The sequence below is a fragment of the Panthera leo genome, chromosome A3, assembly GCF_018350215.1.
Source record: "Panthera leo isolate Ple1 chromosome A3, P.leo_Ple1_pat1.1, whole genome shotgun sequence".
NCBI lineage: Eukaryota > Metazoa > Chordata > Mammalia > Carnivora > Felidae > Panthera > Panthera leo.
In genome coordinates, this window is record NC_056681.1 from 27,244,926 (window position 1) to 27,260,688 (window position 15,763).

The following is a 15,763-nucleotide window of genomic DNA, read 5'->3' on the forward strand; positions in this document are numbered from 1 at the left end:
TTCGGATTCTGTGTCTCCCTCTCTCTCTGACCCTCCCCCATTCATGCTCTGTCTCTCTCTGTCTCAAAAATAAATAAACGTTAAAAAAAAAAATTAAAAAAAAAAAAGGAAAATGGACTTTGTTTAAGACTTCAGATAATTCTGCGTTCTCCTCCCGGTTCTCAGCCGCTGATGTCCTTGGGAAAGTTAACAACCGGGTTTGAACTTCCATTTCCTTATCTCTATCTGTAACTATTGCACCAATTGTTTAGAACAGAGCCTGACACAAACTAGTTGCTTGATAAATACTGATTGACCTTCTCAGTTTCCTCTTTCCCTTGCTTCCTTTGTTCCCTCTGTTTTTATTCCCACCTCTCCGCCTTCTTCGTGCCCATGGGAGCCAAGAGGACACGGATAGTTAATTATTTTAAAGTTTCCTTTTCTTAAAAAAACAAATCCAATGTGTCTCGCACACAAGGGCCAGTGGTTGGAATTTGCCCGTTTGTCTTACTAGGAGGGAAGGCCCACTTTTGTTACAGGTGCTGGCCAGTATCCACTAACTCACTCTGTCTAGCCGGGACATGTGTTAAATGTTGTCAGCCCGCTAGGTCAACTTCAGGCAAGTTCACTCCTGTCTACATGGCTGACTAAAAACTACCCAGCTTTGGCTAACATTGTCAGAGCTCAGCCCTGCCGCAAAAACAATTTTCCATCCTTCATGAACTAGCCACCCACTTCTGGAACCCTGCAGCCACGGAGCTTCATATCCTGATCTCTGGTCCACAGAACTCAGATAATGGGGGACTCTCAGGGGTGCTGTGGTCCTGGCCTTGTTTTAGGATACCGATCTTACATGAGGATAGCCAACAACTGTAGCCTGGCATGAAAAAACAAAAGCCAGCCAAGTAAATCTGAGGATCTAATTGGTTTTATTAAGCAATGTATGACATCCCATCTAGCAAATAGAAGGGAGCTCTGAGGAGTTGTACAAAACAGAAGGTTTTTATAGGAAAGAGTGTAGGGCAAGGAAGTTATTAGCAAAAGAAAAGAGAGGACTGTTGTAGGCTATATCCCTTTTTGTGGGGAGTGGGGGAGAACAAGGGGTTTTATCATGCAGATAAAACTTTGAATGGGGTAGGGGTGGCGGGTTAGGGATGGAGAGGGCCCTGTGACAGATGACCTCATTGGTGCTGACAAAAAAAATTCCAGACTGACTAGTTAAGACTGCATTTCTGGGGGAGGCTGAAACTGCCATTAGGTTAGGTATTGAGCCCTGGTTTGGTGACGTGGCTTAGCAGAAGAGATTCCATTTTGGGGCCTGTGGTTTTCTCTTTAACACTGGTTTCAGGCATCTTGGTGAATTTGCCCCCATGTTCATTTCTTGTCAATATCTCTTTCCGGCCCTTTTCTGCCAAGGTAGATTTAAGAGACTGGGGCTGCAGTGCTCGAATGGTAGGAGGCTCAGGCAGGGGTCTTAAGTCCAGGCTGGCACTGATACGTGGGCCACTTATTATGCTGTTACCTGTTGTCTCAGCTCCAAATCCAACCGACCGTGGCCCTTTTTGTAACGCTGAGGCCAGCGCCCTGCACAACGCAGTCTTTCTTTGCAGTCGCTTCGTTAGGCTCTGCCAATAGGGGGTGCTAGAGAGACACTGCGAGTCTCGGGGAGGAAAGCGCCCACATCCTGTTTGCTTCCTAAGGGTTTCCCGTCCTCGCCACCAGCACTGCCCAGCCTTGCTCTTTCTTCACTCTGGCATCGGCAGTGCATTTCCTTAGCCGTAGCTGGGTCCAATCTGCAATATTCGAGTATTTACAGAGCCAGCTTCATTGTGCCTCACGGAGAAAGCAGCTCTAGCTGAGCAGAGCTCTTTGCTCAGAAGTCTGGGTTTCAGCTCGATGGGCCCCTTCCTCCAAGTTCCTAAGTTTTAATACTTTCCATCTCTTTTCTTGTTGCCCCAGCCATAGTGGCTGATTCCCGAAGTTCCTATCTCTGTGATAGCTTTGTGTCCTAATTTTTCAGTTCTTAAATGCCTCGTTCGTGATTCTTTATATTAAAGTTAATATTAAATTAGTTAATATTAACAGTCATGGTATGTTTCAGTATTAAATTCCTTCCGTAAAAACAAGTGATAGGGCTCTGACTGATACAAGACTGATACACCATGCACTTAGATGAAGGGCTAGGGTAAAGAGACTGAGTCCAAGTTGGGAAGAGACAGGGATCTCTGAGGGACTGCACTGGACATGGACAGATGGATTGGGGTGAACAGTGGGGGAGATATTGGGAAGATGGTTCAGGACTACTCTTAAGTGGAGAGTTGTAGTAGGGAAGTTAATGATTTGGATGGTCTGGATAGAGGATGAAATTTAAGGCCAGATGAACCTACGTGTGGGAATTAAGCAGGGTAATGGGCTATGTTGGGGCTATTGGTGGTACAGTTAAGTTGTGGTTAGCTTAAGGCTAAATCTGAGTAGACCCAGGGTGGAGTGGGGTTGGAAGTTGGATTTAGGATTGAGTCTGACCTTTGGCTTAGTCTGAGTGATGGTGTGAGTGATCAGAACCGAGGATTCGTTTGCACTTGGGTTGAACCTGGGTCTTGATTGGCCTTATCCTAAGTGGATCCATGTAACTGGGGTGAATCTGGGTCTGCTGGAATGGAATTCAATTACCTCCTCAGAATGAAAAGTGTCTAGTGGCTTTTCCCCATAATTTCCTAAATTATTTGGGTGGGAACTTCACAGGCACTGACTGGTTCAAGCATAAGAATTTGGAGGTTGGGTAGAAGAAGAAACAGGGCTGGTAGGTTCAGAGGAGGCGCCTCTTGAAGCATTTCCAGAAGAGCACCTTGGGGGAAGTTTCTCACAGCCTTCCACTATTCAGAGTCAACATAACCATTCTCCCACCCTCTCCTTTCCTTTCTCTTCTTTCCTAGCCCCTCCTCAACTCTCTGCTTATTGGAAATGGCCATTGCTCAATGGTTATTTTTGAATGGCCACCATTACTATCATACTAACATAATGGCAGTTTCAGCCTGCCACAGAAATGTAGTCTTAACTAGTCAGTCAGGAATTTTTTTGTCAGCACCAGTGAGGTCATCTGTCACAAGGCCCTCTCCATCCCTAAACCACCCCCACCCCTCCACGTAAACACACACACACCACCAACACAAAGGAAGATGAGGTAATCTGCATGATAAGACCCCTAGTTCTCCCCCACTCCCCACAGAAAGGGATAGCCTACGACAATCCTTTTCTTTTGCTAATAACTTCCTTGCCCTACATTCTTTCCTATAAAAGCCTTCCATTTTGTACAACTCCTCAGAGCTCCCTTCTGTTTGCTAGATGGGATTGCTTGATTCATAAATTGCTTAATAAAAGCAATTAGATCCTCAGATTTACTTGGTTGGATTTTTTTTTTTTTCATGCCAGGCTTCAGTATGACAGTAATGACCAACATTACTGTCATCTTCTTGTGAAGAAGATGAAACACAGTCAAACTGGGCCCCAGAGAGGAAAGTGAACTTCTGAAGGGCATTTAGTAGGTCACAGGCAATGTTGAAACTACAATAGCCATCACACAGATATCTGTATGTAGTGAAGTTGGTATTTAAGAATGAAGATGTACTGTAGACATTTTTAGACAAGCAAAAATGGGAAGAATTTGCTGTAATAAGGTCTCATGAAAGGGCATTCTAAAGGACATGCTTCAGGCAGAAGGTCTGAGATTCCGGAAGGACAAAAAGTATGATATTTATAAAATACGTGGCAAATACAAGCAATCATTCACTTATAAAACACAACAATACTCTTTGGGGGAACCGAAAGCAAACAAGATAGAATTAAATTTGTGTATAAATTAGGAGATGCGTATTTGATATGAAAAGGTAAAGAAAGATTGAAAGGAAAAGAAGACACAAAGATTTCCAAGTGAATACTAAGCCGAAGAAAGCTTTTTTAGCTCAACTGGTGTTAGAAAAAATAGATTTCGAGGGAAAAAGCATTGCTGAGGTACAAAGGATCACTGCATAGCAAAATATGTTTTCGAACATATTCTTGTATCTAATAATACACCATAGGGATATATGTATATAAAAATAATCAGAAATATGGAAATTGATGAATCTACAATTAAAGTGAGAGATTTAAAAACCCCCTTTCTCAGTAATTGATACTATAAACAATCAAGTTAATAAGTACTACTTAATAAGATAGAGCTAATATACACATGTAGAACACCACATCCTAACAATATTATTTTCAAGTATAGACAGAACATTTATAAAATATCATGACATACTGGGAAAATCTCAATACATTTCAATGGATTAATAACATCTGAGTCTCTCTTCTGATTATGTTGTAGGCATGAATTAGGGGCTACTTTATTTCCTTTTCTTATTGAATGATATGGCTTTTTGGAGGGCTCTAGAGATCCATATTTAAGTGGCTACCAAAAAATATCCAAAAACCTCATAGGCATTTAAAATACAACTCTTCTAGGGGTACCTGGCTGGCTTAGTTGGTAGAGCATGTGACTCTTGATCTTGGGATCATGGGGCAGGTGAGTTAGACCCCCACTTTGGGGGTAGAGTTTACTTCAAAAAAATTCTTTTCCTTAAAAAAAAAATCTAACTCTTTTAGTTTTATCAACTGAAATTTCTAGAAACAATAGCATCCTATTGGCAGTGAGCCTAATGCCCAGATGTTAGCCTCGAAGTCAGCTCTTTACTAAAAGGAATCTAGGCGTTTTAGAGAAACAGCTGAATCTTTATCTAGTGCTGGGAACATACAAGGTGAGCAAAGGATATTTTCTTGTGCTGAAATCATGGAAGTTTTAAAAAATAACAGGTCATTATAGCATTATTTACAATAGTTAAGACTTGGAAACCATCTAAGTGTCCATCAATGATGAACAAATGTGATATATATATATATATATATATATATATATATATATATATATTATACATATATATAATATTATGTTATACTACATATAATAATATTCCAGTATATATTTGGAATATTATTCTGCCATAAAAAGGAGGAAGTCCTGCCATTTGCAACAACATGGATAGATCTTGAAGGCATCATGCTAAGTGAACTAAGTCAGACAAAGATAAGTACTGTATGATCTCATTCATATGTAGAATCTAAACTGGACTTACAGAAACAGGGAAAAGATTGGTGGTTGCCAGGAGTGGAGGGTGAAGGTGGGGAAAATGGGTAAAGGTGGTCAAAAGGTTCAAACTTCCAGTTATAAGATGAATAAGTTCTGGGGACCTAACGTAGAGCAGAGTGACTATAGTTAACAACAGAGTATTGTACACTTGAAAGTTGCTAAGAGAGTGAATCTTAAAAGTTCTCATCACAAGAAAAAACATTGTGTCTGTGAGGTGATGGATGTTAACTAAACTTATTGTGGTAATTATTTTGCAATATATACATATATCAAATCATTACGTTTTACTCCTTAAACGAATACAATGCTATATGTCCGTTATATCTCAATGAAGCTGGGATAGAGACTGAGGCAGCCCTAGATTGCCAAACCATTTGTTTTCACTGCAAGGCCAAAGCTTTTCCCACTAGTACATGTTCATAAGTTGAGGGCTATATATACGTGAATGGAGAAATAATGTCTTTATTGTCAAAAAAGCTCTAATTGAAATTTAAGCATTTCCTTGATTTATGAATGTGGACAATAAATTCACTAGTATTAGTTATTCCTCTGACTTTATCACCAAAAGAAAGAAAAATAATCATATATTAAAGATGTTGTATATATGCTGAGATATCATTTATGCTCATCACTATTTTGAAATTGCACTAGTTATCATACCTGTTATTTGAACTTATTTAAGACACTAATAAATATTTATAGTTTTATTTCAATATTTTAAAAAGTATGAGGCATGTAAAAGGACACAGGATCCTGCTGGAAGAAATGTCTGCTTCCTAAAGTGATGATAATCTGGGCGTCAAACGTCATGCCAAATATAATGGATTGAATACACTGAATCAATGAAAAGACATAATTGCCTAATGATACTCAGAGGATGGATAACCAGAAAGACTCATGTGTCACCCTTTAGGGCAGCCACAAAGCAAACTTCTTACTTTGAACACCAGTAACTAATTTGAATGCATTACGTAGTCATCCTGCCTCTCCAGTAGGAGCTGTATTTCTAGTAATCAAATAGCTCTAGTTGATGAGGGAAAGTTCTATTTTACTGAGTTGTATCCTGAAAATCCTAAGGAATTTATTGACTCAGGCAAGGACTACAATTTGTGTTAAATCCATTAGGTGTATGATTGACATGGGATGACACATTTGTATAGGAAAAGTAGCACATATGGATTAATTGCAATATAAAAGGGGGAAACCAGCACTGTCTGATAAAAAGATCAGACACTCATCACTTTAATCCAGTTGTGAATCTGAATAGTGAGTGACAGGCAGATATTAAGTGATCCCTGATGTGTTGCAATATCAAGAACATAGCTTCACCTCTGAGGCATTTTTGCAAAAAATATTACTTTGATTCAATAAAACCATTAGAACCAACCTCATATTGATGTGATATATTGGTGAACAGGCTGAAGAATACCAGACAAAACAGAGGAGGGGTCACCGTAAGAACAATGGGCCCAGTGCCTTCAACAAGTCAGTGTGTGACAAAATGGGGACCGTGCTAGATTGAAAGAGGTTGAAGGGATATAAAAATCACATACGATGGTTTGGGCAGGCCAGCTTTCCAGAACACTTTGCTCTAGGATGAACAAAAATGCATAATAAATTTTAAAAATACTTCAAAGAAAAGCAATCTATCAAGAGTAGTAATGGAAGAAATATAAACCTGAATAGATCAACCAAGCATGAAGACATTGGCATGGTGCTCAGAAGGCTCTCCTCCCACTAAGTCTCATGCTCATAAAGTATTAACACTGAGTTCTAGTTTGTTTTGCTTAAAACCATCCTTGTTCACACTCTTTCGCCCTAGCATAATTATTAATAATGCTTTCCTTTATTCTCAAATGTGTCCTTTTTACATTCATTAATTATGGTTGAGTTAGATGGTCATCTCAGATCTTGCAAACTTTAAGGGAGCAATTAATTCCTGTCTTACACAAGATGTTCCGGAAAATAGAGGAAATGTAAGAGCTGCCCAGATGATTTTAGGAGGTATTATCTTGATTTCAAACACAGACAACGATAAAGAACAGAAAAACAGGGGCGCCTGGGTGGCGCAGTCGGTTAAGCGTCCGACTTCAGCCAGGTCACGATCTCGCGGTCCGTGAGTTCGAGCCCCGCGTCAGGCTCTGGGCTGATGGCTCGGAGCCTGGAGCCTGTTTCCAATTCTGTGTCTCCCTCTCTCTCTGCCCCTCCCCCGTTCATGCTCTGTCTCTCTCTGTCCCAAAAAAAATAAAAAAAAAAAAAAAAAAAAAAAAAAAAAAAACAAAAAAACAGAAAAACAATAGGCCATATTTCCTTTGTATGTATGTGCTTGAATTCCAAATGAAATGTGTAGGTAATCAAACTTAAGAATATGTTAAAAATATACTATGATTAATTAGGGTAGATCTAAAATTGTGAGGATGATATAATATCAGAAAACCTAACCATGTAATTCTGTTAATAAACAGAAAAGGATTATAGGATTACCTTAAATGATCCAGAGAAAGTATTTTATAAATTAAAAAAACTAGAAGAAAAGAACTCACTAAACGTGCTAAAGACTAAAGGTCAAACTCTTGGGGAGAATGTTATATTTAAACAAGGAATTTTGGATACATTCCATTTAGAACTGGAAGGAAATAGTGCAAATGTTTACTGTAACAAGGGAGAACATGGCCCACGCTATTAGGAAAAATAAGAAATAGGTGCAAGGACGGAAAAGGTGGAGATATAATCGTCATTACTTGCAGATGAGACAACCCCTTACCCGGAGAAACCAACAGAATCAATCAAAGAACAAACTAAGAGAATTCAGAAGAGAGTTCAACAGGTTTGCTGGATATAAGGTCAGCTCATGAAAATCAAAAGCATTTTTCCATGTTACCAATGACCACGTGGAAGCACAGTCTTCCCACTTAACCATTCTAGTAATACCCAAACCATTTGTCAATTTTTATAAATTGTTGATGCAGTCTTCTATTTTGTTTGGCTGTTACTGTATAAATGTTGCTTTGGTTTGAGTTGGTTAAGAATAAGAAAATACATCCAACTGCTCTCAAAGGGCCCTTTGTTTTATGGCCCTTGTTAAACAGCAGGACCAAGGCTCACATTCCACACTCTATATGGCTCCAAAGCCCATGCTCTTTCCACTGGACTACATTTTTCCCCTTGATGTTGGGACTTTGTAGGCTATGCCTAAAATCCAAATTTATTAATCTGGTGTTCAAAGTCCCCCACAATCCAACCTTCTCACTACTTACTAATTTGTATTTGCTAACCCTTGGGCTAGATCTGGCCTTGCATCTGCTGCTAGGGACACAGAGATACTCAGTGCCCAAACTAATAAATTGGGTAAATGCAAAGTGAATAGGCAACATCACCTCTTTATCGTAGTTTCTGCGATTCTCTTTTAATGGGGAAAGTGAGCTTGCTTAAGCAAAAGTGAAGTACAGGAAAGGGAAGGAATAATGTTTCTCTTTGGCTTTACCCAAGGATGGATTATGAATACCTCAGTGCTAGGGGTTCTGTGCTTCTAAGTTCTGATAGATCTCCAAATAACCCTGAACTGCAGCTTGCTCAGCAGCTGGCCTGCTGGTCAACCCCGGGAAGGACTCACGAAAGTTGACCGTGCTTCCCTGCTTTGGTGTCACAATCTCACTGCATTCTCTACCCAGCCTCAACAAGACAGAGGTCTGCCCTCTGCTTCCAGGACCCTCCTCCTTCAGCTCCTCTCTGCTAGCAGGGAAAAAAGATGGAGATGTTTGGTGGCTTCCATAGAGCAAAGCTTACATCTGTTCTGTCTTTTTTTAATGACAATTTTTAGAAATTGTTTTTATTTTTAAGATTAAGCATCCTTGCTAACAATCTAGACACAGTTCTTGCTGATTCTTTGCATATACATACATAAAATGGTTAAAAAATGATTCCCCAATTTTCAGGGATGGGATAGGAAAAAAGAACATGTTCATGGATGTAGCTGAATTCTTCTCATTCTCAAAAAAATCTTTATTTTGCTACCAAGGCGCTCATCAAACCATAAGGAAAGGCAATTTTTCAAAAAGCAAACAAAACCCTCAATAGAGATCTAAGTACTGGGCCCAAATTACCCCCCCCCCCCAAAAAAAGACACTGCTATTGTAAAAAAAAGTAGGAAGCCAAATCCCTATAGTTCATTAAAAAGCAACTTTAAAAAGAATTCAGAAAGTTAAGATTGGAACTACAGTGATGCAGACAGGATAAAAAAGCAGATAAAAAAAAGTTTAGCTCGAGAATATAATAGGTTTTGTCCTATTCTAGCAGAGGTAATGGAACTCTATGCTGCTGGAAATAATATTAAAATTGTCCTTACCAACAGAAGGTAGGGTGAGGTTAAAGGGAGAGAATATAGAACAAAAGACAGCAAAGGGACAAATTGTTCTGAATCTAGGCTTTACTTCCCAGGAAAGATGAATGGGGTTGAACTTCTTCTGAGCCACTCTCATTAAATTCTAGACTTGACTCAAAACCAGGGACCATGCACCACTAAGAAATAAAGAAGTGACTCACAGTCTTTATGGATATTAAAATATTTTTTAAAATTATCTATAAATTTCTATTCTGAAAAGCAGTAGATCAAAATGAAGCTAGGCCATCCAGTCAGTTATAGAATAAAGGGCTCCCTCCAAAGAGAACTAATTTAGCAGAAATCTAGGTTGGAAGGGACGTAACATGGAATAAATGAGATGAGGTTCTCAGCACAATTTGAATAAGGCTTCTTCCCCACCTCCATTTTAAGTAGTACCAAAGGGGCTCACCTAAAATATATTAGAGGGATGCTTCTCAGAGGCAAGCAGGTCTATATGTCTAACTCATGACCCCATCTCATTACCTAACGCTTGGGGAAGAAAACAAATATTTAATTTTTATTTATTTATTTTTATTTGAATGTAGTTGACACACAGTGTTACGTTAGTTTCAGGTGCACAACATAGCGATTTGACAAGTTTAGACGTTATGCCGTGCTCAGCACAAGTGCGTCTGTCCCCATACAACACTATTACATTGACTGTATTCTTTATGCTGTACCTTTTATTGCCGTGACTTATTAATTCACTGGAAGCCTGTATCTCCCACTCCCCTTCACCCAATAAAAATTTAATTTTTAACTATTCAAAGTTTGGGACACATTGTACTATTTATGTTTGATATCCAGTTTTCATTTGCTGAGACTTACGGCTTATAATTTTCCCAATTATGCTCATTGAAAAATGTATGAACGTGCCTAAGTAATACCATATGAAAATATAAACCTTGTTCTTCCATATCTTTTACATAGGAAGAGTGAATGAATGGCCCCCTAAAACTTCTACGAAGTTACTTTGCGTATTTAATAAAACTAAGCTAAACTATTCCACTTTCCCCTCTTGTGCAGTAGGAGGTAACTAGTCTTCAATCTCATCTTCCCAAATATCTCCATTAACATCCATGGCCTGTGTTAACTGTTACAACCAGTTAAGACATGGGGAATCAGGATCAGTGAAGTGTTCATAAGGGCCTGCTCTAGAGAAAGAACTCAGTCCAACAGAAATATTGCATCCACGCCATCTTGTTGTATCCATCTAATTTCTCCACGGGAGTCCCACAACACGGGCAGGTTTTTAAATTCTTTTCTCGTCACTTCTTACTTTCCATCTCTCCCAGTGCCTTCTTACCACACCTCTGTTCCAAAAGTCTTTTACTGGCCTCGCCTGCTTGCAAGTACTCATTTCATAAAACTTAATTTTTCTGCAGTCACCTTATGTTGAGAGATCCCATATGGAAGCGTCAGCCTGAACAAGGTACAGAAAGCAAAGTTGCAGCCAGGGAAGATGTCCATTGTGCAGCCAGGCTCCCACATTTCAGGTAGCTGGCAACATGACATCACATCTGCCGTCGAGTCCGCGGTGGCTGGAGGGGAGGGCGATCATAACGGGAAAATAACTCTGCTTCCACTAGTTCTTTGACCTGACCCAGAGTGGCCACCAAAGGGCACCTGGGTCCTGGGCAGTTGAGGCATTGAACTTGGCCATCTCTGATCTGGATTTCAAAGTAGTCCTTCGGACAGCCTTTGAAGTACGCATGCCTGCACTTCCAAAAGTACATGCATTCACTCATTCACCACCCACCTTCTCATACAAACAGATATTGCACAGGAACAAGCATTTTATCTGCTGAGCTTGATCCAAGTCCAAGATTTCCTGGCTCAGACTCAACCGTGATTCCACATCCTGTGTGGGGCTCTCACCCACAACTTCCTCTTGTTTATATCAGGTCTGGCGGGTCCTCCAAAGAGGCTTGAGCCATCCTCTGCACTTTTTTCTGAGAACCCATCTTGAGGTCAAAAGGAGAGACAATATTCAGCTAGGGTCTCTTCCTTAAGAAATTGCATCTGGGCAGGGTGCCTGGGGGGCTCAGTGGGTGAAGGCTCGGATTTCCGCTCGGGTCATGATCTCATGATTCGTGAGTTTGAGCCCCGCATCCTCTGTGTGGACAGTTTGGAGCCTGGAGCCTGCCTCGGATTCTGTGTCTCCCTCTCTCTGCCCTCCCCCCGCTCGCCCTCTGTCTCTGTCTCTGTCTCTCTCTCAAAAATAAACAAACATTAAAAAAAAAAGAAAAGAAGAAAGAAAGAAATTCCGTCCAGGCAAACAGGACCACGCTGTCATGGTGTTCTTACAGCAGGTTGTCTAAGTGTTTGCAGAAGCAAATAGCGCTCAAAAATGCCTTCAGATTTTGTGAAAAGTCTAAATAGATCCTGGTGTCTCCACCTTGGAGGGATTCTTGGTTTTTTTTTGTTTTTTTGTGTTTTTTTTGCAAATTCATCTCCGTCATAAATACTCACCAGGGCCAGCAATTCATCCTCCTGAGCTTCTAGGTTTTCTGACTACATTTACATCCGAGAAGCCGAGGACAATATGACACTACAGCCCGTGTTTCATTCCACTTTTGAAAGTGGTTCTTTTGGAAGGAGGAGAACTCTTGAAAAACAGTAGGTGTTCATTTATTGTTAGCAATCGTCATCATTATCCTTATTATCCTCACAACAGTCCTGGGAGGTAGGCGCCCATTCTTATCTCCATGCCTTTGCAGAAAATGAAGAAGCATCTACAGGTAAATTAGTAGAATTAACAGGAAAGCTTAATAACTTTTCTTGCTACAAGATCAACCACAATCGGCAAGTGAAGGAAGAGTATACAGTAGAAACCAAGGGTAGAATGGTAGTTACCAGGGTTCTGAGGGCAGGTGAGGGGAAATGGAGAGACGGTGGTCCAAAGGTATAAACTCCCAGTCATGAGATGAATAAGTTCCGGACATCTAATGTACAACATGGTGACTAAAGTTAACGATACAGTATCGTATACGTGGGGTGAAAGTTACTAGGGGAGTAGATCTTAAATGTCGCCCCACAGAAAAAGGGTAACTATGTGACAGGATGGAGGCATTAGCTAATGTTACAGTGGTAATCATTCTGCAATATATAAGAGTATCAAATCATCGTCTTATGCACCTCAGACTTACACAATGTTGTACATCAATTGCATCTCAATAAAGCTGGGGAAAAAGTCATTAGGACTACTCAAGGTATTTTCTCCCTTTCTGAGAAAAGTTATTTAAATCAATGCGCCCACACATAAAATTCTGCCAAAAAAAGAGGATAAATGTAAAAGAAAAGACACATTTACAACGGAATAAAAAAAACATCAAGTAACTAGAAACAAATCCAAAGAAAGTCAAGATTTCTATGTGGGAAACAAATAAATTGAGATCAATTCAAGAAGAGTAAAACAGATGGAGTACCTCACCTCCTATATGATGTCAATATTCTCCAAATTGATCTGTAGATTCAGTGTGATCACAATCAAAATCCCATGTGTTTTCTCTTTATGTGCATTGACAAGCTGATTCAAAGATTTGCAGACACAAATGGGCAAAGAATAATCAAGATAATCTTGAAGAACAACGTCGTAGGATTTAAATTCTGATATTTTAAGATTTATCATAAAGCTATAGTAATTAGGAAAGTGTGACATTGAGGCAAAGATAAATGAACTAAGTAAACAAAATAGAGTCCAGAAATAGACCTAGTCATCCATGACTAGTGGAGTTCTGAGAAAAATGTCACAGCAGAGTAAGGGAGAAAGGATAATGTTTTCAATAAATGGCACGTTATCAATTGGATATCCATATTGAAAAAAATCTCACACCATCCACCTAAATCAATTCCATATGGATTATAGATCTCAATAAGAATGTAAAACCTTCTTACTAACTTTCTAGAAGGAACATAAGAGAATATGTTTATGATCTTAGCATAAGTAAAGATTTTTTTTTAAGCATAAGTAAAGATTTTTAAACAAGACATAGAATATACTAACCATAAAGGAAAAGAGACAGATTTGACCTCATTAAAATTAGGAACACTTGTTGAACAAAAAGATGTCAATAAGATAGAGAAAAGAAAAGTCATGGAAGCTATTTTTAAAACATATAACCAACAAAGATATTGTATCCAAGCTCCATAAAAATTTCTTACAAATCATTAAGAAAAATTCAGACCATACTGCAAGAGAAAAGAAGGTCAAAGTCTTGAATAGACATTTCACAAAGTAGAACACCCAAATGACCAATGATCATAAGAAAAGGCTCTCAATCATACTGGTTATTGAAAAAGTACAAATTAAAACCACAATGAGCTACCATTACACATGAACACCAGAATGGTTAAAATTAATAAAGACTGACAATATCAAATATTGGTGGGATGTTTTAAAATGGTACAACCACTTTGGGAACTATTTGACTGTAGGTAGAAAAGGTCATCACATGTTTATCTATGACCTATCAATTTCTCCAACAGAAATGCCTATATATGTGCATAAAAAGATGTGAGCAAGAGCAGTAGTATTCAGGGGCGCCTGGGCGGCTCAGTCGGTTGGGCGTCTGACTTCAGCTCGGGTCACGATCTTGCCATCCGTGAGTTCGAGGCCCGTGTCCGGCTCTGCGCTGACAGCTCAGAGCCTGGAGCCTGTTTCAGATTCTGTGTCTCCCTCTCTCTCTGACCCTCCCCCCGCTCATGCTTTGTCTCTCTCTGTCTCAAAAATAAGTAAACATTAAAAAAATTTTTTTTTAAATCATAGTATTCATAGTAGTAGTATTCATAAATGACTCCGAACTGGAAAATATCCAAGGCCTATCGCCATGTGACTCTCACAAACATAATGATGAACCAGACACAAAAGCCTAGTTATGTAGGATTCCATTTATATAAAGTTCAAAAGCAGGCAAATCCAATTAGTGAATCTATGACAGAATTAAATTCAGGAGTGTGATTAACTTTGGTGAGAGCTGTGTGGACAGTGACAGGGTAGGAACAAAATCAGGGCTTCTGAGTTGGAAATAATATCATATTTCTTGACCTAAGTGGGGTTTACACAGTGTATTCACCTTGGGGTAATTCCTGTGTTGTACATTTTTTATTTGTGTATTTCACTGAATGTAGTATACACACTTTGGTAAGATAGTTCATTGAAAAAGTTGTGAGCAAATCTGAATGAACGGTAGGTATATAAAACAGTAATATTAAAACCACGTTTAAAAAAACACACAACATTTTTTCAATGTTTGTTTTTCAGAGAGACAGAGACACAGAGTGTGAGCAGGAGAGGGGCAGAGAGGGAGGGAGACACAGAATCCGAAGCAGGCTCCAGGCTCTAAGCTGTCAGCACAGAGCCCAACGCGGGGCTCAAACCCATGAACTGTGAGATCATGACCTGAGCTGAAGTCAGACACTTAGCCAACTGAGCCCCCAGGCCCCACTTATACCACATGGTTTTAAACCGTAAAAACATGACCAAAACAAGGTATAATTTGGGAGGGGATATATGGGTTAAATTGTTGTAAAGCTCTTACATTCTCTAAGAAATGGTAAACTTCCTAATTTATACTATATTTTGATAACTCAAGCATGTATATTTTAAATTTTAGTGGCACAGCTAAGAAAATAATGATTTCTTGGGGACAATCTAATAGAAGGGTAAATAGAATAATAAAAATACCTAAGCTAAACCATGGTTTACTTTTAGTAAACAGCAGATATCCAATTTGCATTGGTATTTACACTGAGTTTACCATCACATCCTGTTTTTTATAATTCCTAACCAGTCTTGCTTTGATGTTCTATTCTTTATGATTCTTTATATTACCTCTTGGGTTTGCTCCTGACAGTGTATGTAGCACATAAGATTAATGCCATGTTTCAACATACCCCAGTAAGGGTCTATTAAACTCAGTTTCCCTACAATCATTTCTTCTTTTTTTTTTTTTAAATTATTTTTAACGTTTATTTATTTTTGAGACAGAGAGAGACAGAGCATGAACGGGGGAGGGTCAGAGAGAGAGGGAGACACAGAATCGGAAGCAGGCTCCAGGCTCTGAGCCATCAGCCCAGAGCCCGACGCGGGGCTCGAACTCACTGACCACGAGATCGTGACCTGAGCTGAAGTCGGACGCTTAACCGACTGAGCCACCCAAGTGCCCCTCTTTTCTCCTTTTGATACTGTTTTGTAGTAGCAGATTCTCCATACAATTTGC

General features: G+C 39.4%; 1 pseudogene; it reads right to left on the minus strand.

The window, feature by feature from the left end:
* Positions 1-10,578: 10,578 nt before the first annotated feature.
* On the minus strand, positions 10,579-12,062 carry LOC122215697 (annotated as a pseudogene).
* Positions 12,063-15,763: the final 3,701 nt, after the last annotated feature.